The sequence below is a fragment of the Rana temporaria genome, chromosome 6, assembly GCF_905171775.1.
Source record: "Rana temporaria chromosome 6, aRanTem1.1, whole genome shotgun sequence".
Lineage (NCBI taxonomy): Eukaryota > Metazoa > Chordata > Amphibia > Anura > Ranidae > Rana > Rana temporaria.
Genome location: NC_053494.1, coordinates 26,392,689 through 26,419,378, shown reverse-complemented (window position 1 = coordinate 26,419,378; position 26,690 = coordinate 26,392,689). Strand labels below are relative to the sequence as shown.

At 45.8% G+C, this 26,690-nt stretch overlaps 1 protein-coding gene across 1 annotated transcript in view; it reads left to right on the top strand.

Moving 5' to 3' along the window:
* The window catches only part of CASKIN1 (CASK interacting protein 1), a 258,277-nt gene that overhangs the window by 156,216 nt on the left and 75,371 nt on the right, over nt 1–26,690 (top strand). The gene's annotated exons all lie outside the window — the stretch shown is intronic.

Below are 26,690 nucleotides of genomic sequence, written 5' to 3'. Positions count from 1 at the left end.
TTGCAGCCTAAGATACTACGTCTAAGACACTTACACCTGTCGGATCCTAGGGATATCTATGCGTAACCTGATTCTATGAATCAGGTGCATAGATACGACGGCCGGACTCAGAGATACGACGGCGTATCAGGAGATACGCCGTCGTATCTTGTATCTAAATCCGGGCCAAGATCTCTATCTTCTTCCCTGTCAGAACAGCGATCTGCGTTGTTTACATAGGCAGATTGCCTTTATGCCTCTCTGGGGAATGATCACGGGTGGCCAGCGGACATTAGGTCCACCCGACCCACTGATCGGCATCCCCTGTGTCCAATCAGTGCGCGACCGCGCATTCGGCGGCACACGCACCCCCCAGTGTCTATTGCATGAAATGACATTCTGGTACATTGTTTTGCGCAATAGAGCCCACCTGTAGTAAAAGTGCTACCGTGGTCGGCAAGTGGCTGAAAGCTCCAGGGTTTGTCTGCAGGAGCTTGCCATCGCACCCGTGATCATCGGTGCAATGCTTTGCAGGCCTCTGCTAGAAGAAATATAATAAATGCCCATTTTTTTCTGAAAAAAATGGTGAATTTTCCTTTTTTTCTGCCAAAAGGTGAACTTATGCTTTATGGATGTAATAAAATAAAATTAAACCTCCGCAAAGAAGAATAAAACATTTGGCCCCAGGAGCTTTTAGCCATAATGTGCTAGCATGTGCAGCCTATTAGCACTTTATTGTAGACTTATCGGGCTTATGATCCCCTTCAGTGCTGCGCTGTCAGTGCTCACGCTGGTCACTCTTTAAGCTGCGATGGCTCAACTCCTATGCATGCACCCAGGAGTCACATTGTCACGCTCATGCCATAAATGTACGCTGAGTTGCTTGTGCGCTGCTTAGTGTAGACAAACCCTGACAGGCAAGGACAATAGCTTATGGCAGAAGAGACCAATAATGTCTCTATTATAAAAATTCTACTTATCAGCAGTTTTTTTTTTTTTTACATTTAATTCTTCTTTAATTATTAGAGTGGCACTAATATGTGTCTTTTATATCTACCTAGAGTTCAGCTTTAAGGGCTTGTTAACAGTAGCATTGCCCTGTGAGGAGCGATCCACAGTGGATGCGTTCTGTTGCCTGCTCACTGTCTATTTTAACCCCTGAAAGCCCATTCCGCAGTGCGTGCGTTTTCAGGGGCATTTGCGGCGTAGCTCCAGTTATGTGTTTACTGGGTGGCAGGGCCACAAGGGGTGGGGAAGAGGGAAAGCTGCCCTGGGCATTGTGGTATCATGTGAGGTGGGGGGGCACCACAAGGAGGTTGGAAGAAGAGGATTTGTGTTGGGAGGGGGGATTTGGGGGCGGCAGGGGATAAGACTTGTTTTGGGAGGGGAAATTTGGGGAGGTGTGCTGGTGGTTTGAGGGGATTTGGGAAGAGGATTTGTGCTAGGAGGGGGAATTTCTTTTGGGGGGGGGGGATTTGTGCTAGCAGGGATGATTGTGGGGATTTGTACTAGTAGGGGAAATTTGGGGGGAATTATGCTAGGACTGGGGAGACTTTGTGCTGGAAGGGGGGATTTGGAGTGGGGGGGGGATTTGTGCACAGAAAGGAAATTGAAGGAGTAGAGCACAGGTGTCAAACACAAGGCCCGTGGGCCGAATCCGGCCCTCCAGGCCATTTCATGTGGCCCTTGCACCTCTCCAGCAGCTGCAGGAGAGCTCCAGCCCTCCTCTGGTCCTCCTCAAGACTCTTACTTTCTGCTTTTAAGCAATGCATCCAGCTTCTTCCCAGCATCAGCATAAGGAAACTGTGATGTAAGAGAGAGTGAGGGGACTCATATTAGATGTTAAGAGACAACCCACCATCGGAAGTTAAAGCGGAGGTTCACACAAAAAGTGAACCTCCGCTTTTTGGATCCCTCCCCCCCTCCGGTGTGTCACATTTGGCACCTTTCAGGGGGAGGGGGGTGCAGATATCTGAGACAGGTATTTGCACCACTTCCGGATTCTGATCCCCGCGGGGAATCCAGCCTGTCACGTCTGCCCCCCCCTGCTGTCTTCTGGGAAACACTGTTCCCAGGAGAGAGTGGGGACCAGTAACGGCGCGCCGCAATCCTCGCGCATGCGTAGTAGGGAATCGGGCAGTGAAGCCGCAAGGCATTAATTCCTGATTTCCTTACTGATGATGGCGGCGGAAGCCGCCGAGGACCGATCGATTGCTCAGCCTCGGCTGCTGATATCGCGGGCGCGCTGGACAGGTAAGTGTCCGTTTTTGAAAAGTCAGCAGCTGCCGTATTTGTAGCTGCTGGCTTTTAAAATAAAAAATCGGCGGAACCTCCGCTTTAAGGTGAGGGGACGTGCTGGACATCTAATCTTACAGATACAACCGGCCCTTTTGAGGGCAATCATAATGCTGATGCGGCCCACGATGAAATTGAGTTTGGCACCCCTGGAGAGGATTTGCACTAGGAGGGGGAATTCGTTTTTGGGAGGGGGACCCCGCCAAAAAACATCCACCCAATCAGTATCACACCCACCAGTGCCAGGACAAAAAATATGGAACAGTGACCCCACCTCTTTGTTACAACGCCGAATATTAGTCGAGATCGAGGGAATATATTTATGGATAAGTTCAGGGGTCCTATACCAAAACATGAGGACCATAACTGACGTCTCTCTCGGAACAACACACCTGGAGGATTTAAAGATGGAGGACCATATCCTGTCCCATTATTGAGGACCTATGGGTCTGCATGATAGTTGAGCCCATTTTTTCATATACAGATGAGTGACCTCGGTAAGGGTGATTGACCCGTGGAGGATACGATGTTAACCTCCCCTTTTTACTGCCCCTTCCATTCCCGATCGTAAACCCGTCCTAAAGGTTTAAAAGGCTGACAGGTTCTCCTTAAGTTTTCAATGAACGGTATTGCCTGCCATAGCTCTAGAAGCACAGCGTCTATTAATTTACTGTTGTCAAGTACTAGCCTGCCCTCCAGTTCCAACCCCCGTGGTATTATAGCGACAAGCACCGCTGTTATTAACATCTGCAGCCAGGAGATTTGCAGTCACAGGATGCTGATTATTTTTTAACAGGTTCAAGATCTCTCTGCTTCTTTAGGGCAAATCCTATTTGGTAGATGCGTGAGATTTGTAGTCACCAGGGAGAGCCGGTGCAGATAGTCGCAGGATGCCCCTGTGAAACGTGTTGTCACACCAGTAACAGCGTACATCACCAAACAAGACAATGATAAAGCCCTGAAGGGAGCGGACGTCCCAGCGCCAACGCAATGTCCCAATACACGTAATGTGCGGCACATGTTGGTTCTAATAATTACGCATTTTATCTACCTTTTGGAATTGATAATAGTTTCTGCAAGACTAAATAATAATCTTCCAGCTAATATGAGAAATGAATCTTGTCATATTAATAAGAACTGCTTGCAGTTATGTGCATTTTTTAGCAGTTGCAATTCATTTTTCTGTGTTGTATTTAATAGTTTTGCATTTTCTTTTATCCGTAAAAAAAATAATAAAATTGACATTTCTATCACTTGAACGCATTCAAGAAAACCTGTACTGGGTACAGAAAATGGGAAGTCAAAGTAATGTTAAAGGGGTTGTAAAGGTACAATTTTTGCAGTCCTCCTTCACTTACCTCATCCTTCCATTTTGCTTTTTTAACCACTTCCCGACCGCCGCATGTATATGTACGTCCACAGAATGGCACATACAGGCAGATGGGCGTACAGGTATGTCCCCGCCTTTCCGTGGGTCGGGGGTCCGATTGGGACCCCCCCCGCGACTTGCGGCGGTCGGGTCCCCGCGGGGAGCAATCCGGGACGACGGCGCGGCTATTCGTTTATAGCCGCTCCGTCGCGATCGCCCCCCGGAGCTGAAGAACGGGGAGAGCCGTATGTAAACACAGCTTCCCCGTGCTTCACTGTGGCGGCTGCATCGATTGAGTCATCCCTTTTATAGGGAGACTCAATCGATGACGTCAGTCCTACAGCTACACCCCCCTACAGTTGTAAACACACACTAGGTGAACGCTAACTCCTACAGCGCCCCCTGTGGTTAACTCCCAAACTGCAACTGTCATTTTCACAGTAAACAATGCAATTTAAATGCATTTTTTGCTGTGAAAATGACAATGGTCCCAAAAATGTGTCAAAATTGTCCGAAGTGTCCGCCATAATGTCGCAGTCATGAAAAAAAACACTGATCGCTGCCATTAGTAGTAAATAAAAAAACGAATAAAAATGCAATAAAACTATCACCTATATTGTAAACGCTATAAATTTTGCGCAAACCAACCGATAAACGCTTATTGCGATTTTTGTTACCAAAAATAGGTAGAAGAATACGTATCGGCCTAAACTGAGGAAAAAAAATATTTTATATATTTTTCAGGGATATTTATTATAGCAAAAAGTAAAAAATATTGATTTTTTTTCAAAATTGTCGCTCTATTTTTGTTTATAGCGCAAAAAATAAAAACCGCAGAGGTGATCAAATACCACCAAAAGAAAGCTCTATTTGTGGGAAAAAAAGTACGCCAATTTTGTTTGGGAGCCACGTCGCACGACCGCACAATTGTCAGTTAAAGCTACGCAGTGCCGAATCGCAAAAACTGTCCGGGTCCTTTAGCTGCCTAAAGGTCCGGGTCTTAAGTGGTTAAGCCGGCAGCGGCAGTGGACCACCATCTCTCCACGTTTCCTGTGCTGGGCTAAGAATAGTCAGTGTTGAAATTAAATAGGACATCAGTTTTTTTTTAAGCCACTCAAATTATCAACACTTACACAAACAAATGGATAGAAAACCGTCGCCAAAAACAGAGGTGTTAATGAGGTTGGGGAGAATGGAGCGAGCTGAATGGAATTAATTAGTTCCTGAAAGGTTCACGTGGAAATTAGATTTTTCAGCTTGGAAACCCTTGAGGCTTTGGAGAAAGTTAAGCCCTGGGGTTATAGGAGTGTGCCTATCATTAAGTATGCATGAAAGTAAATAACTACGTCAATGCCACTACTTCTTATCAGGTGTAAAATACCGCCACTTTTTCTGTCTGTAACAATACGCCAGTTGTGGAATCCATTCGGTGCGCGACAGCATGCCCATTTACAGTCAAAGGGCTAAATTCAGGTAGCCCTGCTTAACATTGTGCGGGCGTAACGTATCTCCGTAAATTAGGGCGCAAGTTCCGTATTCATAAAGAACTTGCGCCCTAAGTTACGGCGGCGTAACGTATGTGGGCCGGCGTAAGCCCGCCTAATTCAATTGGGGATGATGTGGGCGTGTTTTATTTAAATTATTGTTGACCCCGCGCATGCGCCGTTCGTAAAAGAATCACAGTGCGCATGCGCCGTTCGTGAAAGAATCCCAGTGCGCATGCTTAAAATTCCACCTCAAATCGTCATTGCTTTCGAGGTGAACGTAAATTACGTCCAGCCCTATTCGCGAACGACTTACGCAAACGACGTAAAAAATTCAAAATTCGACGCGGGAACGACGTCCATACTTAACATTGCGTACGCCTCATAGAAGCAGGAGCAACGTTATGCCGGAAAAGCCTTACGCAAACGACGTAAAAATTTTTTTTTTTTCCTATGCTTACCATGTTTTATTCTACACCGAGGTCTTCAAACGACACCCCGTGGTCCACTATAAGATTTACTTCAGATCCACAGCTATTGCATGTCTCTGCTCTCATGGAGACACTGATATAAGGTGGGAGTCTGATGTAGTTTTGGAAAAAAGGAGGACACTGATGCAAGATGGGACTCTGCTATTGACTCCAACATAAAGAGCAATCTGATTCTGATTTAAGGGGGCGCTCTGATATAAGGAGGACTCTTATGCGAGTGTAGCACCCTCCTAGGTAGGTGCTAGAGAAAGTATCATAGTTGTTGATTTCTCTGCCTAACAGAGAGACAGTAGGTACATTTATCTGCTGTCTGCTTAATAGAAGCTGTGATTGTTTAGCAGAGTCTGCTCAGTGTGCTCTGGTGCTGCTCATCTTGTCTTGAGGTTTCACACTAACCTAGCAGCCAGGGGAGGTGCTGGACAGTGGGTGGAAACCTGGCAGCTGAAAGCAGCCCTAGCCAATTAGAAGGGGAAGTGCCCCTAAGCATGCTGAGTGCCTGTATTTATATTTAATGAGCACATTGGCTCTGGGTCTTCCTCTACAGAGAGAGGTCCAGGTGGGGAGGGGGCCTGCTGCCCCTCCTCAGCACAGGCTGACATGCGGCCTCAGGTGGGCAACCTGAGGCCCTAAAACATTGAAGCTGAAACCCATGGTTCTCCTTAGGGTTGTCCCGATACCGATACTAGTATCGGGACCGATACCAAGCATTTCCCCGAGTACTTGTACTCGGGGAAAATGCTCCGATACTTTACCGATACCTGACTCTCCTTCCATGCTCCTATGTCCCCCCTCCGTGCCGCTGCCGTTCTGCTCTCCCCCCCCCCCCCCCCCCGATCTGCTTAGCCATTCTGATCTGGGTTGTTTTTTTTTTTGCTGCCAAATATTTGTCAAATATACAATGTAGACCTCATACTGAAAAGTTTGAAGACCTCTATTCTTCACTGTGTATCTGTTTTGAGGTGGCCATCTTGGTTGAGGTACGGCTTCTCTTCCTTATATCAGAGCTGCTACCTTGATGACTGGTGGTCTGATTGCTGCTGGGATACACAAACCGCAATAAGAGAAGTGCAGAAAGCACAGATACAGTGAATGAATGAAGTATAAGCAGCGAGATCCTTGCACTATAGGTCCTCAGGTACAGCTTTCTCTCCAGCAAGGAGAACGATGAACAGCACAGTACTAACATCACCAAATTTCCTTCAGGCAGTGGTGCCAAAATTCAGAGGCAGCGGTGCCCTAGATCTCCCACTGCAAATGTACAGCTATAAGACTGTAGGCACAAAGCATGCACAGCCATTTTTCAGTGGGAGTTCAAGACAAAACCTAGATTTGTGAGGATAATGTCTCAATTCCAATGTTTTTTTTTTTTTTTTTTTTTTTAATTCAGGTCCACTGAATGGCAGTTTTAAATGCTTACATTACATAGTTGTTGCTAGATCTGAAGGGGATTGTACAATCAGATTGTAAGGTCGGTTTAGCTTTAGGTTGTACATGGGCTTAGCCGGTTGGGGCAATTCGATAACTCTCGGTCAAGCTTAAACCAATAATATTTCCCAATGTCCAAATGATCAAAAACAGAAGAGAAAACGAGTGAAAGCAGCTCAGTGCCACGTAAAAAGGCTTTTTTTCATTGGATTGGTACCCCCATTGTGACTGTTTGGATTACAAGAAACAAATTGCTAAATTCATGGCATTAGGCAAACTGAACACATCCCGGTTGTCATTTAGCAGGTGAGCAAGTGCAAATCTGTGGGTCATGTGAAAATGTATTTCAAGGTAATGTTACAATAATAAATCAAAATATCTTTTTGCTAAGCACACACTGTATTTTCCTTTAAATGATTCTGTTGCACCCACTCCCAGCATAATTGCAGACCTTATTTGAACTCCTGTGCATGCATTGACACCACTGTGTAGTACTTAATATATAAATTGTAAATGCGCTCCCAGCGGGACCTGCAATGCAGGCTGAGGACTGAATAGCTTCAGACTGACTGTAATGTAGCACTGGCCTGGGCTAAACACACTGGTGCTTTGTGTGGGCGCCACCTCGTGGCAGCTGTGCCCATGGCTGCCTTTTGATTAAGAGGAGCACATCTGGCTAGCTAATTGCTGAATGTCGCTGAATGTTGGGTATAAGTCGCTTTGTTCCATCACTGCCAGAATGCTAATTACAGGATTGACATATGGAAGTGCTGACAGGCAGCAATTTAACATTTTTTTTAACATATTATTTTTTTTTTTATTAGATATACTTTTGCATTATCTCTTCGTTTGCACGGTCTCTTCTTTAGCTTAGAGTTTATGAATGCTAAATCATTATGTAATATGAGGGGAATATTATCAAGCAATATTTTTTTTTATTTTTTTTAAAGGGCTGTTTAATAATTTTATTGGGGCTATTGTAAAAAAGCACCTGGTTAATGTGACAAAAATGATGCCCTATCCCCACAGTGCTCTTTTTGCCACTGGGTGCTGAAGATCTGCTTAGCCATTCTGATCTGGGTTGCACTGGAAAGCTGGGCTGGTGGTCAAAGAACTAGCCCAAGGTTGGCTCTCCTTCCTTCATGGCACCTTAGACAATTGTGCTGCCATTGATATGTAACATAAGGTCATTTCTATTTTGTCTATTGAGGGACAGACAAAGAGCCAGATCCACATAGCGAGTACGCCGGCGTATCTACTGATACGCCGGCTTACTTTCATATTACCCGCGTCGTATCTTTAGTTTGAATCCTCAAACCAAGATACGACGGCTTCTGGGTTCGATCCGACAGGCGTACGGCTTCGGATCGTAGGTGCAATACTTCGGCGCCCGCTGGGTGGAGTTTGCGTTGTTTTCCGCGTCGGGTATGCAAATTAGCTTTTTCCGACGATCCACGAACGTACGCGCGGCAGTCGCATTTTTTTACGTCATCTCTAGTCGGCTTTTTCCGGCGTATAGTTAAAGCTGCTATTTTGCGGCGTATAGATAGACTTGCCATGTTAAGTATGACCATCGTTCCCGCGTCGAAATTTGAATTTTTTTTTTTTTTTTTGCGTAAGACGTCCGTGAATAGGGATGGACGTAAGTCACGTCTAAGGCCCCGTACACACGACCGAACATGTCTGCTGAAAATGGTCCGCGGACCAGTTTCAGCAGACATGTTCGGTCGTGTGTATGGCCGACCGGACAGGTTTCCAGCGGACATTTGTCCAGCCGACCGTTTTGCAGCGGACAAATGTTTCTTAGCATGCTAAGAAACATGTCCGCTGGAAACCTGTCCGTCGGACATGTTCGGTCGTCTATACAGACTCACCGTACATGTCCGAGCGGCCGCCATCCCTCGCATGCGTCGAATCACTTCGACGCATGCGTGGAAGCATTGACCTTCCAGTGTCGCGCACGTCGCCGCGTAATCGTCGTGGCGACGGCACGGACGCGTCACCGCGCTGTCTGTCCGCGCGGATTTCGGTTTGATGGTGTGTACAACCATCAGACCGAAATCTCCCAGCGGACATGTCCGATGAAAACGGTCCGGCGGGCCGTTTTCATCGGACTGTCCGCTGGTGTGTATGAGGCCTAAGTTCAAAAAATGACATTGTTGCGACGTCATTTCGTGCAAAGCACGGCGGGAAATTTCGAAACGGAGCATGCGCAGTTCAATCGGCACGGGGACGCGCTTCATTTAAATGAATCACGCCCACGCCGATTTGAATTCCGCCACCAGAAATACACTACGCCGCCGTAACTTACGACGCAAAATCTTTGAGGATTTGAAAGTACGCCAGGTAAGGTACGGCGGCGTAGCGTATCTCTGATACGCGGCGCAAGTGTAAATGTATGTGGATCTGGCCCACAGTTTTTTGCCTTATGCCGCGTACACACGATCGGACATTCCGACAACAAAACCGTGGATTTTTTTCCAAAAGATCTGTAATGAGACAGTAGTTCCCAGAAGTAGAGCAGGATATGGCAGAAGATTTTTAACCTGCTATTTCCAGGCATTGGCTCCCCAGTGGTTTTCCCTCTGATATTGGTGGCTGCAAAATACAACAGCACTACATATATACAGTATGAATACCTCCCCAGAAGGGATACTTCATTTAGAGCTTAAATTCCCTAGGCCCGGAAAGTAAGGACAACAAAGGTATTTTAACTGTTAATCTCCTGAAGAAGCACAACTGTCGTGAAACATGTCGAGCAGGAATTCAAGCTGGACCTCATAACCACCCCTATAGTGGTCAGGTTCCCGATCTGTACCATGGACACTGGGATATACTTTAGTCTGGATATATATGTGTACATATACATGTATCCAACCCAGTAAGGGACCCATATACCAATACAATATATTCTTTACAACCACCATCAATAATGCTGTGTACTATAAATTGATTGGATTTTGATTTTAATTGTGTTTTTGTATTAAACAATATAAAATATGTACTTTTTAGCTTATTGGTATCTGAGTTAATTGTGCCAATATATTTTCTTTAATGAGGTCAATTACTAGGACGAGGCACAGTGTAAACAATTGATGTCCACAGTACCACATTGTGTTGACATGTCATATTGATTCTTTGACATTGCAGGGGAGGTCGTTGATTACTAGAATCAGACTTTCCAATCAACATCTTGTAGTTATGGGCTGGTAGGACTCCTGGTGGTCAGATTGTCAGGATTTTCTATCTCAAGGACCAATTTGCCATCCTGCTTCATGGTCGCTGGCTTTAATGGCATTGCTGTTGAAGCCCAGGTTTTGAGAGGCAAGGCAATCAATGATTCTTACAGTACTAAAAGCTAGGAAGACTAGTTTTGGCTAGGGTTGTCCCGATACCACTTTTTTAGGACCGAGTACAAGTACCGATACTTTTTTTCAAGTACTCGCCGATACCGAATACCGATACTTTTTTTTAAATGTGTCCCCAAATGCAACCATGTCCCCCACGAATGCAGCCATGTCCCCCACAGATGCAGCCATGTCCCCCACAGATGCAGCCATGTCCCCCACATATGCAGCCATGTCCCCCACATATGCAGCCATGTCCCCCCACATATGCAGCCATGTCCCCCCACATATGCAGCCATGTCCCCCACATATGCAGCCATGTCCCCCCACATATGCAGCCATGTCCCCCACATATGCAGCCATGTCCCCCAATATATGCAGCCATGTCCCCCAATATATGCAGCCATGTCCCCCAATATATGCAGCCATGTCTCCCCACATATGCAGCCATGTCTCCCCACATATGCAGCCATGTCTCCCCACATATGCAGCCATGTCTCCCCACATATGCAGCCATGTCTCCCCACATATGCAGCCATGTCTCCCCACATATGCAGCCATGTCCCCCACATATGCAGCCATGTCCCCCCCACATATGCAGCCATGTCCCCCCCACATATGCAGCCATGTCTCCCCATACCTAGATGCCACCGCCTACTTAATCAGCGTGCGGGGAACATTACATTTGAATAGCTGTCTGTTCCCTGCCGCTCCGCGTATAGACACTCCCCCTTGCTCGGGATTGGACGGGTGATCTGCACTTTGATAGACAGATCACCCGTCCAATCCCGAGCAAGGGGGAGTGTCTATACGCGGCGGGGAACAGACAGCTATTCAAATGAAAGCTGTAATGTTCCCCGCACGCTGATTAACTAGGCGGCGGGGGCGTTGCGGTATGCAGCGGCGATGGCGACGGGGGTAGTATCGGATCTGGCATCAGGGGCATTTGTGGGAGTACAAGTACTCCCGCAAATGCTCAGTATCGGTACCGATACTGGTATCGTATCGGGACAACCCTAGTTTTGGCCTTTCACCTCAACCAGGAAATTTTTTGGTTCCAGTTCACCAAAAGTAAGTCCCCCCCTCCATTGTCTGGTGGCAATTCAGGCTGTGATAGTCTCTCAGCCACTGCTTCTTTCCTTTTCGTCTTTCCAGATGGTCCCCAAAAGGGAGCATCAGCTTCTTGATCCTCTCTCTCTAGGTGGCTCAGACAGACCGTCATTCAAGATTATGGTCTCAACAAATAGGTTCCACTCTTTCCTGTCAAGGCATACTTTATTAGATCTGTAAGTGCCTATTGGGCTTTTTGGCATCAAGTATCAGTTATTCAGATTTGCAAGACTGCCACCTGTTCTCATGTTCTCTAAATTCTACCAGGTGGATGTTTTGACCTCATGTGATGCCAGCTTCATGCACAACGCCCTTCAGGTGGCCTCAGTTTTCTGTTGGTTTTGAGCCTATTGAGTTTTTTGCAGTGTTGCCCTTCCCTTCAGTTGGACTGCGTTTGGATGTCTCAACGGTGAAAGACTTTCTGTGTCCCTCAGTGGACAAGAAAGAAAACTTGATTTTTGTACTCATCAATGATCATGCTGGTAGTGGGAGTAGTTATCAAGGTTTGCTTTACAGTTTTTGTTTGCCAGTGTCCAATCCTTCTGTAGGTGGCAGTATAACCCGAAGGATAAAGACTTCCTATGTCTTTCAAAAGGCTCCAAAAAAGGATTTTACAATGATTACAGAAATCAGATTTTTGTGTCTACAAGTATCTTAAAGTGAGCCTCTAAGTTAAAAAATACAATTCGGAACTAATGGAAAAAAATAACAGCTAGATTACAGGATAGGATGGAAATGCATGTTAAAGCGGAGTTCCAGCCACAATTTCACTTTTTAAATATAAATACCCCTGTAATACACAAGCTTAATGTATTCTAGTAAAGTTAGTCTGTAAACTAAGGTCCGTTTTGTTAGGTTGTTACAGCATTTAGACACTTTATAAAATAGAAATTGACTGGGGCCATCTTAAGTGTGGGCATAATGAAGCCAGACTGTATGACTTCCTGGATGTCAGCCTTGCAAATCTCGCACATGCTCAGTGCTGCACAAGCGGTGTCAGATTAGGTTTCAGCACCTGTGCTGTCCAAGTCACATGATTTTTTGAGACAGAAAGTTACACCCACTACATTCCCAGGAGTCTGTGTGGTGTAGGTTAGGAAGCATTAAGCACCTAGGTGCAGGAAGTGGGAAGATTAACTATTCTGCCTAGCAACAACACTTTGAAGGCATCTAAAAAAAAAAAAAAAAATTTGTAAAAGAACTAATGATTTTTTTTTAAAACTACTGATGTAATGTTATATTTATGGGTGGAACTCCACTTTAAGGTCTGGGAGGAGTGGCACTGCCGGGAAGACCCGCCCTGAGCCGATTATTTGAGCTCCTACCTTACCCTATCTCTCTCCCCTTCTTATCTCATCTCTTCAAATTTCCTTCCCCCCTTTTTCTATTTCTTTTCCTTTTCTGTTTTCTCTTATTTTCTCTAGGCCCTATAATGGCCTATGGCACACTCTACCTAGTTCTGAACAATTTATAGTGTGATTAAGTATAGTTATTATACCAACTACTACACAGCTTACTGTTATGTACATACTGACTATACTACTGTTCTAATGATACATGTAAATGATTGTGTCCAGATTACCGTACTTCAAAGCAAAGTTATTTGTGAGAGGCTCAAAAATATGGCCACCATAGATGGCGATGAAGGGCTTCCAAATTGGCAGTCCTGGTGCAGAATTTCATCGATCTGGTTCAGATTATCCACAGACATGTGGCGTTTTGTTAATACCGTTTTTGGTTTTCATTCATTGCCAGCTGAAGTAGGTTCTAGCCATCTCATGTTGAGAAATACACAGATACCATGTGCAGTGAGGCGCAATTGGTTTACAGCGGCGTTACAAAAACTCATTTTCTGATGTCAGATAAAAGGGAGATGGCCGTCACTGAAGAGCCAACCATCCACATAATAATGACACAGGGACGAGCGTTGGACGAGATCGGACACAGCTGTTTATGAAGCTTCCTGCCAACATACAGGGCATTTATTATAATAACAGTCACTTCCATATGTGACATGGCCAGGGCGGGCACTGCCATTGTGTGATGCAAATCCAAACTGCCTGCCGCAAAAGATGGAACATTTTCTCCCAAAATAACCTGCAAGTTTCATGTCATTTCAGCTGTTGAATGCTTTATTAAAGCTGAGTTTTATTTCCTTTAAATGGAAAGCTGTTCCGCGAGCAGATGTTTATTCAGATGGAAGCTAGGAGAATATAGCAGAATAGGAATACTTAGGGGAAAACCATTGTCAATAAATACACAATTTGAGTATTAACATTTTTTAAATGTGACATTCATATTTTTTACTTACTTGCTGTTCCGTATTTTGATTTTTGCCTGTCATATACAGCTTTGTAAACGCTTCCTGTAATGGTTGTCTGTATATTGGAAAAGGTGATTGGTTTTCCCTGTTTAATGCCTGCTAACATAATGTAATCTAGCAAGAAATAAAAAAGAAAAAGCCAAACACTGTGTAGCACTACTAAGTAGACACTGCATATGTAGGCCCGGATTCACATACATTGGCGCATATTTATGCCGGCGTAGCGTATCTAATATACGCTACGCCGATGTAGCGTATATTATGCCATCCATTGAGAGAGCTGTGCCACAGCCAAGATTCCCACGCGCATGCACAAGTGTGACATCATTGTTGCTCAGCCATTTAAACAGCCGGAGTCTGTGAACCCAGAAAGAAGATGGAAGCCTTGAAACCGGCAACAGCACCCCACTGGAGGGCTTCATTTTATAGTAAGTCTTTTATAATGTGCTAGTATGCAATATTTACTAGCACATTATGGGGCAGATCCACAAAGATCTGCCCCGGTGTAGCGTATATGAGATACGCTACGCCGCCGTAACTTACTTCTGTTTGTTTCGAATCCAGAAAGAAGTTGCGCCGTAAGTTACGGCGGCGTAGTCTATCTCTCGCGGCGTAATGGTGCGTAATTCAAATCAGCGCGTAGGGGGCGTGTTTCATTTAAATGAAGCGCGTCCCCGCGCCGAACAAACTGCGCATGCGCCGTCCCTAAATTTCCCGCCGTGCATTGCGATAAATGACGTCGCAAGGACGTCATTGTTTTGACGTGGACGTAAATTACGTCCAGCCCGATTCACGGACGACTTACGCAAACAAAATAATTTTTTTTAAATTATACGCGGGAACGACGGCCATACTTAACATTGCATACGCCACCAAATAGCAGCTTTAACTATACGCCGAAAAAAGCCCACTAGAGACGACGTAAAAGAATGCGACGGCCGCTCGTACGTTCGTGGATCGTCGGAAATAGCTAATTTGCATACTCGACGCAGAAAACGACTTGAACGCCACCGAGCGGACGCCGAAGAATTGCATCTAAGATCCGAAGGCGTACAAAGACATACGCCTGTCGGATCTAACCCAGATGCCGTCGTATCTTGTTTTGAGGATTCAAAACAAAGATACGACGCGGGAAATTTGAAAGTACGCCGGCGTATCACTAGATAAGCCGGCGTACTCTCTTTGTGGATCTGCCCCTTTGACAGTAACTTGCAGGGGGAAGGTTTTTTTTTTTTTTTTGTTTTAGTTTTTTCGATTTACAACTGTTTAAAAATAGACCAATACGTTTATTTCCTATAAGCTTTTTAATGATCTCTCCCATTTGTTACCAACCAAGCAGCTACCGCTGCCAAACCTCCCGTCCCATTTTATCTGTCCATTCTCCTCTATAGCGCAATGCTCCTAAAACTATTATATCACACGTGTGTATATGTGTGTTATGTAATTTCTATAGCCTTTGTATGCCCTCACTTTGCACAGCGCTAAGAATAATGTTATTGCTGTGGAATCAATAATAATGACAGGCTGTCACTTTGCTTCCTATATTTAAATGGCAGGGGGCTTTCAGGATTATATTCCCACGCTCAAACATGTTCATACGATATTGTGACCTCTACAAATATTTTCCTGTGTTCCCATAGTCATCGAAAGTCACTGCTGAGAGGTTGTACACTGATAACTCTGTTTCCTGACCTTTTGATCACAGTGATTGAACTCTGACCATCAGGCAATGCTAGAATTAAGAAGTTCAGTCTTAAAAGAGAAGTATGTTGTTTTTTTTCAGAATCATACTTCCCTAGGTGGATGCAGCATTGGTCCGATGTTGTATCTGTCCCCTGCTGGCAGGCTGAGAACTGAGCAATCAAACACCGCCGATCGCTTGATTACCATCATGGATGGATGGGAGATCACTGTGCATGCACTCCCATTGACAGCTGACGCTGTTGCGTCGGCATGTTTTGTCATCCTCACATGGTGTTGGGGGCAGAGCCTACCGGACATATCCGGGGGTTATAAGCTGGGGGGTTTGACATGGCTGCCACTATTTTCCTCACTTGCTTACACTTTGCACGCCACGGAGATCTCTGCTGCCGCTGGGCCATCTACAGCCTAATGGTGAATACAATTGCTATACCCTAGTACTTATGGGATGCTTCATTCCATTTATCCTAACTTATTTACTCTTGTCCACCTACTATTGCTTTATACACATTTGTTTTTGCTTTTTTTCATTTCATGGATTGTCCTCCCAGACACATTCTCAGTTGCACACACTCTCCAACAGTCTCTATGTCTGCTCCATTATTTAGGAAAGAGGAATTCCCCTGAGGTGGGGCTTTAACGGTAACGATTGATTCAAAAAGCGTATGATTTCAATAACATTTATTATATAATTTAATACAAAAGATGTGAAAAAAAAAATTGTTTAAGAACAAAGGGGGTTATCCTCAAAAGAGATACTCCGACTTAACTGCTGTTCAGTCTGTGTGTAACTTTGGAAACGATCCTCAAAAGGCTTTTTCCAAAGTTAGACAGAAGATCCGGCATGTGTAATTGAATTACACTGCCGAATCTTAGGATGCAGTACCGCATCCGCCGCTGGGGGCATTTCGAGTCGAAATGCCGTTGCTAGTATGCAAATTAGCACTTAAGGCGATCCACAAAGCTTTCTAGCTTCCTTTTTGCGCCGTAAGTGTTATTTTGCAAGTGTAAAATTAGGGCTCGTTCTACAAAGTGTAAAGTTAGTCACACCTTGTAAAGGCCCATTCCAGCGATGGCATTTGGTATGCTTTCCCGAGGGAGAACTCCACGTCAATTTGTAAAAACAAAACCGGCATGGGTTCCCCCCCCAGGAGCATACCAGGCCCTTAGGTCTGGCATGGGTTGTAAGGAGACCCCCCCACGCCGAAAAATTGACGTAGGGGGTCCCCCTACAATCCATACCAGACCCGTATCCAAAGCACGCTACCCGGCCGGCCAGGAAGGGAGTGGGGACGAGCGAGCGCCCCCCCCCCCCTCCTGAGCCGTGCCAGGCCGCGTGCCCTCAACATGGGGGGGTTGGGTGCTCTGGGGCAGGGGGGCGCACTGCGGGCCCCCCCACCCCAGAGCACCCTGTCCCCATGTTGATGAGGACAGGACCTCTTCCCGACAACCCTTGCCATTGGTTGTCGGGGTCTGCGGGCGGAGGCTTATCGGAATCTGGGAGTCCCCTTTAATAAGGGGGCCCCCAGATACCGGCCCCCCACCCTAAGTGAATGGATATGGGGTACATCGTACCCCTATCCATTCACCTGGAGGCAAAAAGTAAAAGTTAATAAACACACAACACAAGGCTTTTTAAAATATTTTATTATTCTGCTCCGGACGCCCCCCCTGTCTTCGTTATTAGCTCTTTTACCAGGGGGGGCTTCTTCTTCCACTCTCCGGGGGTCTTCCGCTCTCCGGGGGTCTTCTCCGCTCTCCGGGGGGGGTTTCTTCCGCTCTCCGGGGGGGGCTTCTCCGGACTCCGGGGGGCTTCTTCCATCTTCTCCCCTCTTCCGCTGTTGACTCGGCGAACCCCGGTTCTTCTGCAGCTCTCCGGTGCCTTCTTCTTCAGCGCTGGCTGCCTGCTATGTTTGTGTGTTAGCTCGATTTCAAACAGGCAGCCAGCGCGGTCTTCTGTGGCGTCAGGGTCTTCTCTTCCTTTCTTCCGATGTTGACTCGTCGCCTGTTGTCGCTGTAATGATGGAAGCGCGCCTTGCATCCCATTTATATAGGCATCACCGTCCCATCATGCTCCGGCAGGTACCCACGTGGTGGGTGCACGTGGGTAGGCACCCACCACGTGGGTACCTACCGGAGCATGATGGGACGGTGATGCCTATATAAATGGGATGCAAGGCGCGCTTCCATCATTACAGCGACAACAGGCGACGAGGCAACATCGGAAGAAAGGAAGAGAAGACCCTGACGCCACAGAAGATCGCGCTGGCTGCCTGTTTGAAATCGAGCTAACACACAAACATAGCAGGCAGCCAGCGCTGAAGAAGAAGGCACCGGAGAGCTGCAGAAGAACCGGGGTTCGCCGAGTCAACAGCGGAAGAGGGGAGAAGATGGAAGAAGCCCCCCGGAGTCCGGAGAAGCCCCCCCGGAGAGCGGAAGAAGAAACCCCCCCCCGGAGAGCGGAGAAGACCCCCGGAGAGCGGAAGACCCCCAGAGAGTGGAAGAAGAAGCCCCCCCTGGTAAAAGAGCTAATAACGAAGACAGGGGGGGCGTCCGGAGCAGAATAATAAAATATTTTAAAAAGCCTTGTGTTGTGTGTTTATTAACTTTTACTTTTTGCCTCCAGGTGAATGGATAGGGGTACGATGTACCCCATATCCATTCACTTAGGGTGGGGGGCCGGTATCTGGGGGCCCCCTTATTAAAGGGGACTCCCAGATTCCGATAAGCCTCCGCCCGCAGACCCCGACAACCAATGGCAAGGGTTGTCGGGAAGAGGTCCTGTCCTCATCAACATGGGGACAGGGTGCTCTGGGGTGGGGGGGCCCGCAGTGCGCCCCCCTGCCCCAGAGCACCCAACCCCCCCATGTTGAGGGCACGCGGCCTGGCACGGCTCAGGAGGGGGGGGGCGCTCGCTCGTCCCCACTCCCTTCCTGGCCGGCCGGGTAGCGTGCTTTGGATACGGGTCTGGTATGGATTGTAGGGGGACCCCCTACGTCAATTTTTCGGCGTGGGGGGGTCTCCTTACAACCCATGCCAGACCTAAGGGCCTGGTATGCTCCTGGGGGGGAACCCATGCCGGTTTTTTCTTTGAAAATTGGCATGGAGTTCTCCCTCAGGAATGCATGCCGCTGTCATTTTGTTTTTCCCCGACGCAACTTTAAGCCGTCGCGATCCTCAAAACTCGGCGTAACGTAACTTCGCGCATGCGCAGTACGGCCGGCGCGGGAGCGCGCCTCATTTAAATGGGACTCGCCCCATTTGAATAGGAACGCCTTGCGCCGGCGGAATTTTAGTTACACAGCCTGAAATTTCTAGATAAGTGCTTTGTGGATCAGGCACTTAGGTAGAAACTTTAAGGCAGTGTAACTTAAATTGGATTTTTTAAGTTACGTCAGGTTTTTGTGGATCTGGCCCAAAGTACATATATGCGTGATGGACTCATCCACAGGGATAAATTCAGGCCCTACGCGTTTCGGAATAAAGTCCCTTCTTCAGGGGCCAAAATCCGTGTGGGGTTGTACTGTAAATGCTTCATTCCATTTATCTTAACTTATTTACTCTCGTCCACCTACTATTGCTTTATACACATTTGTTTTTGCTTTTTTCCATTTCAGGGATTGTCCTCCCAGACACATTCTCAGTTGCACACGCTCTCCAACAATCTCTATGTCTGCTTCATTATTGGGTCAGGTCACATCTGCTCAGCCTCTCATACAACAACTGTACTTTTTTTTGTCCACATTGCCTAATCAGCAATGGTTGACATATATACTTTTGTTAGAGTATACATACTCCTACAATATACTCATATGACATTATTACTTGTCCATCTCCCTTGGCCATCTATTGAGAGATATACATTTGTGTTTCAGCTGACATCCATCAATCCACATATCAAAACTTTTAGGGCCACACATTTTTATCCACGCCATGTCTGCCGCCAAGCTGCTCCCTGGTGGTTTCTGTGTTCGTCTTCTCCCCCTTAGCTCCCATACATTACTTCCATGGCTGCCGCTCTTTGGGAACTCAGCAAATGGGTACCTTGGCCATGTCCATTGGTAAGTACAGGGTCAATTTGTGTTTGGCCCTTTCCACCACTGACTTGATATTCACCACTGAGATACATTTCTCTGTCTATTTTAGATACATACTGCATCTATACCTGAAGAGCAAGCAATAATCTCATGAAACGCGTCAGGTCTTTTAGATGCCTGTATATGTATATATACTATTATGTATGACATGTGTACCATTTTATCATGTACCATTGACTAGCTGAGCTAATATTCATATTCATGTATGTACATCAAATTTTTGAATAAATACATAATGTATTTATTTTACTATATCTACTTTTGTTACTCAGTGGCAAACTGTGCTCACCTCACCTCAACGTTAAGAAATTAATAGTCACATATCTTCATGCACTAGCTGCTCAACTTTCGCCACACTTGGTTCTGTGGCAGTTGACGGGTGACCATCCCTTGGGTCATCCAATATATTTGTGTGACCACACTTGAATTCTCTCTTCCATCATTTGACAGTCTCATATAATGTCCATCCTCTCCATACACAGCTGACATCTCTTCATGGATTATTTGGGCAGATTTCCCTTGATGATGGAGTAACCTAATCATGGCTCTTATTCAACTTTGTCCGGCATGACACTTACTCAATTTCTCTTGGCTCTAACTAATAACTTGCCACAACCTAAAAAAAAGTGGCATGCATAACACGAAGATATCCACCTATAAATAAAACTTCAGATCCCTAGCACATCTACAGGGTGGGCCATTTATATGGATACACCAAAAACAAAAGTTGGATTCAAAATGGCCGCCATGGTCACCACCCATCTTGAAAAGTTTCCCCCCTTACATACTAATGTGCCACAAACAGGAAGTTAATATCACCAACCATTCCCATTTTATTAAGGTGGATCCATATAAATGACCCACCTGGGTGGATGCATATAAATGGCCCACCTAGGGTTGCCACCTCATCCCTTTAAACCCGAACACATATGAATTACTCAGGTTCTGAGGCTGATTTAATGCAGATAAGGTACTAAGTGAGTTGAATTACCACCTTAATCAGCCACACAACCTGTATAATCAATATGTGTTCAGGTTTAACGTGATGAGGTGGCAACCTTAGGCCCACCCTGTAGATCATGGTAAAGGCAAGAACTTATTGGCCTCCTCCCGTATATACAGTGACACCAATTAATGTTGTTGTATAGTGATTTAAAAGGAAAAAATATATATTTTAAAGGCATTTAGTGTAAATACCTGGATTTGGCTTAGTTTCAGCCTCTTGTAATCCCTTGTACAGTAGAACTCTAGAAGACTGGGAGAGGGAGGGGCAACTGTAAAGACCAATCAGGTGTGCTGAATGCACATGAGCTGATGAGGAACCTGCTGGTAGAAGATGAGAGCAGGGGATGTACTGATCAGTCTGCTGCTATTCCTACATTGTCCAGTATTGTACCTTTATTGCTGGCCTGGCTGTTCTATCTGAGGCCCCGTACACACGACAGAGTTTCTCGGCAGAATTCACCGAGAAACTCGGTCAAAACCCGGATTCTGCCGAGAAACTCTGTCGTCTGTACAGTTTTGGCTCGATGGAGCGCCGAGGAGCTCGACGAGAAAATAGAGAACATGTTCTCTATTTTCTCGTTGTTCTATGGGAGAAGGCGGCCCGCCGAGCTCCTCGGCGGCTTCATCCCAAAACTCGACGAGGAACTCGACGTGCCAAGCACGTCGAGTTCCTCTGTCGTGTGTACGGGGCCTGACTGTGTTAATCTCAGGATTGGCTGGACAGAACTAAAAATCCTCTGTAAGCTCTGGAGTTGAGCTTTAAAAGAAACATAAACAGTTGCGTTATTTCATACAGTCGTGCACATTCAGAATCTACGAGGCACCTGCATGAGAACAGAGGCACCGACCGAACGTCTTCAGGTGTCTTTAGACTTACAAGGTGAAAGTCATCCTTAGACCCCTTTCACACTGGATCTTTTTGCAGGCGCTATTGCGCTAAAAATAGCACCTGTAAACCGACCTTAAACAGCTGCTGCTGTGCCTCCAGTGTGAAAGCCCGAGGGCTTTCACACTGGAGCAGTGCGCTAGCTGGACGGTAAAAAAAGTCCCGCTAGCCGCATCATTGGAGCGGTGTGTATACCGTTCCTCCCCATTAAAATCAGTGAGGCACCGCGGCTATACCGCTGGCAGAGCGCCTCTGCAGAGACGCTTTGCAGTGGTTTTTAACCCTTTCTCCGTTGCTAGTGGGGAGTAAAACTGCCCCCAAAGCGGCCGAACAGCACCGCAAATCCGACGGTAAAGCGTTGCTAAAAATAGCGACGCTTTACCGCCGTCGCACCCACCGCCCCAGTGTGAAAGGGGCCTTAGACAAAGTAAATAAACCTTTAAACGAGGCAAATATTAGTATTTTCAGAATAAATGCCCAATTAATAAAATAAACTCAGATGTTTGCCAAGTTCAGATGTGGCTGGAGCTAAATAAATACAATATTAATCCATTTTTTATTTGTTTTTCATTTAGAAAAATGATTTTTATAAGGAAATATAATATATATGGAACAAAATAAATACAATTTATATTTTTTTATTTATAAGAATTGTTTTTATTTAACCACTTCCCGCCCGGTCAATAGTCAATTGACGTCCGGGAAGTGGTTGTGAAATCCTGACTGGACGTCTATTGCCGGACGTCTATTGCGGCGATCGGTGATGCAGGGTGTCAGTCTGACACCCTGCGTCTCCTATCTCGGTAAAGAGCCAACACTGGATGCCAACACTGGACCACCAGGGAGTGCTCAATAGAGCAAAAAAAAACAAAAACACCAATAATAAAAAAAAATTAACACAATCGATGCCAATCAGTGCCCACAAATGGGCACTGACTGGCAACATGGGCACTGGCTGAAATGATGCCCAGCAATGCCATCAGTGCCACCCAGTGTCCATCAGTGCCACCTCGTAGTACCCATCTATGCCCAGTGCCCACCTATCAGCACCCATAAGTACCCATCAGTGTCACCCATAAGTGCTACCCATGAGTGCCCATCAGTGCCGCCAAAGAGTGCCCATCAGTGCCGCCTATGAGTGCCCATCAGTGCCGCCTATGAATGCCCATCAGTGCAGCATACCAGCGCCGCCTATCGGTGCCCATCAGTGCCACCTCATCAGTGCCATCTCATCGGTGCCCATCAGTGCCACCTCATTGGTGCTCATAATTGAAGAAGAAAACTTACTTATTTACAAAAAAAATGAACAGAAAAAAATAAAAACTTAATTTTTTTCTAAAATGTCGGTCTTTTTTTAGTTGTTGTGCAAAAAATTTTAATCGCAGAAGTGATCAAATACCACCAAAAGAAAGCTCTATTTGTGGGAACAAAATGATAAAAATGTAATTTGGGTACAGTGTAGCATGACTGCACAATTGTCGTTCAAATTGCGACAGCACTGAAAGCTGAAAATTGGCTTGGGCAGAAAGGTGCGTAAGTGCCTGGTATGGAAGTGGTTAAAAAAAAAAAAATGTTTATAAATCCACTGCAGCACAGGACACGTAAAAGCCATCACACTTGGGGGAATCTATGTAATTAATGTAAGGTCCACCGAACGTGCTTGCAAAAATGTTTGAAAAATGTGGCATGCGCCATTCAGTTGTACGTGTCAGAAATGATTGTTGTTTTTCTGAAATGTTAGCATTATCTTGCGTGTTCAGTTTAGATGCAAATCATCCTTAGTGGATTTCTTTAGAAGTGAGTTGTTCCTAGTTTCCTGTAGCCAGACATTGATTCCAGCACTTGTTTGTGTTGGCAGTGCCCCCTGGCTGCCTCGCATACACGGCTCCTGGCAGTGCGTAACTCCCTGACACAGCTCTGCATCCTCAATACTGACAGTGCAGCATCAGGGAGGGTGAGCGAATCGGGGGAATCTCCATACTGATTTTCTGCTCGAATAAGCCGGACAGTGTTACTCAGCCGTGGCTGAGAATTTACTAACATCATCCCTTTTGTTATAATCAGCATCTGAACAACAGAGGTCTGGGAACCGCACACCGATTAATAACCTAATTATTTCTGCAAATTGTATATCTGGGCGCTGGGCTGTAACTCTTCAGGCCTAGCCTGTAACCTTTCAGGCGCACCATGCCATTACCCTGTTGAAATATTTAATTTTAAGCGATGTTTATATTATATTCAGAGAGTGAACTGCAAGATCAATGCCCTCTAAATAGAATGAGAATATTGCTTAGACCTTGTCTTTATATAAATGGATAATGTAAGGGGGGTCCTTACGGTTATGTCATTAACCACTTCATTACTGGGCACTTAAACCCCCTTCGTGCCCAGACCAATTTTCAGCTTTCAGCGCTGACGCATTTTGAATGACAATTGCACGGTCATACAACACTGTACCCAAATTATATTTTTTATCATTTTTCCCCCACAAATAGAGATTTCTTTTGGTGGTATTTGATCATCTCTGCGATTTAATTTTTTTGCGCTATAAACAGAAAAAGACAGATTTTTTTTTAAAAAAAACACAATATTTTTTACTTTTTGTTATAATAATATCACATTTAAAAAAAAAAAAAAAAATGTCCTCAGTTTAGGCCAATACGTATTCTTCTACATATTTTTGTTAAAAAAAATCGCAATAAGCATATATTGATCGGTTTGCGCAAAAGTTATAGCGCCTACAAAATAGGGGATAGATTTATGATTTTTTTTTATTTTTTACTAGTAATGGCGGCGATCTGCGATTTTTTTTTTTTTTTTTTTGTCAGGCCTGCGATATTGCGGCGGACACTTTTGACACAATTTTGGGACCATTCACATTTATCCAGCGATCGGTGCTATAAAAATGCACTAATTACTGTATAAATGTGACTGACAGGGAAGGGGTTAACACTAGGGGGTGAGGAAGGGGTTACATGTATTCCCTGGGTGTGTTCTAACTGTGTGTGGGAGGGGGACTGACTGGGGGAGGTGACCGATGCTGTGTCCCTATGTACAAGGGACACAGCATCGGTCTCCTCTCTCCCCGACAGGACGTGGAGCTCTGTGTTTACACACAGAGCTCCGCGTCTCTGCTGTGTCACCGCCGATCGCAGGTACCTGGTGGACATCGCGGTGATGTGCCGGGCACAGTGTTTCCCCGCTGCGCGCCCCCAGCGGCGCACGCGGGGAATGCACATTCGGCAGTTGAGAGCCGCGCTGTGGACGTCTTTCGTCTATAGCGCGGCTCTCTAGTGGTTAATCTAGCAGGTCCCTATGTGGCTTTCCCACTCTTTGATTGGAGGATTTCTCTTGTAAGGTTAGGCAGATGACATTCCCTCCATGTTCCCCTCCTTGTTGGGTGCCAGGTGTGGGTCTCATGGAAGGACTTGGGGCCCTTTCGCACACACGGACAAACGGCCCGTTTACGGACTTGTAATGTATCCCTATGGGATTGCAGACGTTAGCGGATGATGCATCCGCTAACGTCCGCAACCATCCGCCTCCGCAAAGATCTGCTTTTTTTCTTCTGTTTTCTTCCGTCCGGCGGAACGGATGAATACGGACACACGGTCCGTATTCATCCGATTCCCCATACCGGAGAGCGGAGGAGAGACAGGGCGGTCTCTGCACTGTGTGTGGGGACCGCCCTGTCCGCCGACAGCTCAGCGGGAATTAACGGAAGAATCCCCGCTGAGCCAAACGGGCTAACGGAGCGGATCAATACGGATCCGCTCCGTGTGAAAGAGCCCTAACACAAGGTGGGATTTTCTGGGCTACGCTAGACACCTTGAACAGGGTCACTTCCTTACACATGGAGTACCTTTGCTTGTGCGGCCATCTTGAACTTCAGTTAATGTTAATGTTATATATTTATATATACCACTATGGTCACTGTTGCAGTTAGGGGGACATACAGAGTCAATGTCCTTTCCGCCTCTGCAGCGTATCACCGCAACCTCTCTCCCAGTAACTGCTTCACTGCCTGGTCAGTTGCAAATCCCTAACATCTTCATGTGTAGTAGAGCTGCACGATTCTGGCCAAAATGAGAATCACAATTTTTTTGCTTAGAATAAAGCTCACTATTCTCTCACGATTCTCGCGGCATAACATTTTTCACAATATACAAATAAAATTTGGGCTAACTTTACTGGTTAGTTTTTCTTTTTTTCTTATTAATTAAACTAATTTTTTTCCAAAAGAATTGCATTTGAAAGACCACTGCGCAAATATAGTGTGACTTAAAATATTGCAACAATCACCATTTTATTCTCTAGGGTCTCTACCTGACACCTCGGATTACAAGCATAATCCATTCCAGGAGAATGCTCGTAATCCAAAGTACTTGCATATCAAAGCGAGTTTCCCCATTGAATTCAATGGAAACGAAAATAATTTGTTCCACATTGACTTCAATGGCATGCAATACCACATGCGGCCAGAGGTGGGGGGTGCCGGAGAGCCTTTCGGCAAACCTCAGAAAGGCTTGGGAACGGCGTATTTCCGAACTGCTCTGAACGGCGCGTGTCGGCTCCAATCGGCGCGGTTCGGCTCCCACGCCCCCCACCTCAGGCCAAACGCGGTACTGCACACTGCTTTGGCTTGAATCCTGCTCGTTTTGCGAGACAACACTCGCAAACTGAGTTAGGATTTCAAAAAATACATTGCTCGTATTGCGAAACGCTTGTTAAACGCGTTACTCGCAATCTAAGGTTTCACTGTATAATGTTTGGGGTTCTAAATAATTTTATAGCAAACAAATATATATTTTAACTTGAAAACAACTGTCAGAAAAAGTTTTAGTGTTTAAGTGGTTAAACTTTCCTAATTTACAGAAGTCTATTCCTTTGATGTAAAAGACAAATTGATACAATGTTTAGACCAGGGATATGCAATTAGCGGACCTCCAGCTGTTGCAGAACTACAATTCCCATGAGGCATAGCAAGACTCTGACAGCCAGAAGCATGGCACCCAGAGGCAGAGGCATGATGGGACTTATAGTTTTGCAACAGCTGGAGGTCCGCTAATTGCATATCCCTGGTTTAGACTTAAAGTTCTACTGATAAAGAATGTTGTAAAACTTGGAAGACTGCCCAGACTTTTGATGGCTGAGAGCAGAGAGAATTCTCTGCATACA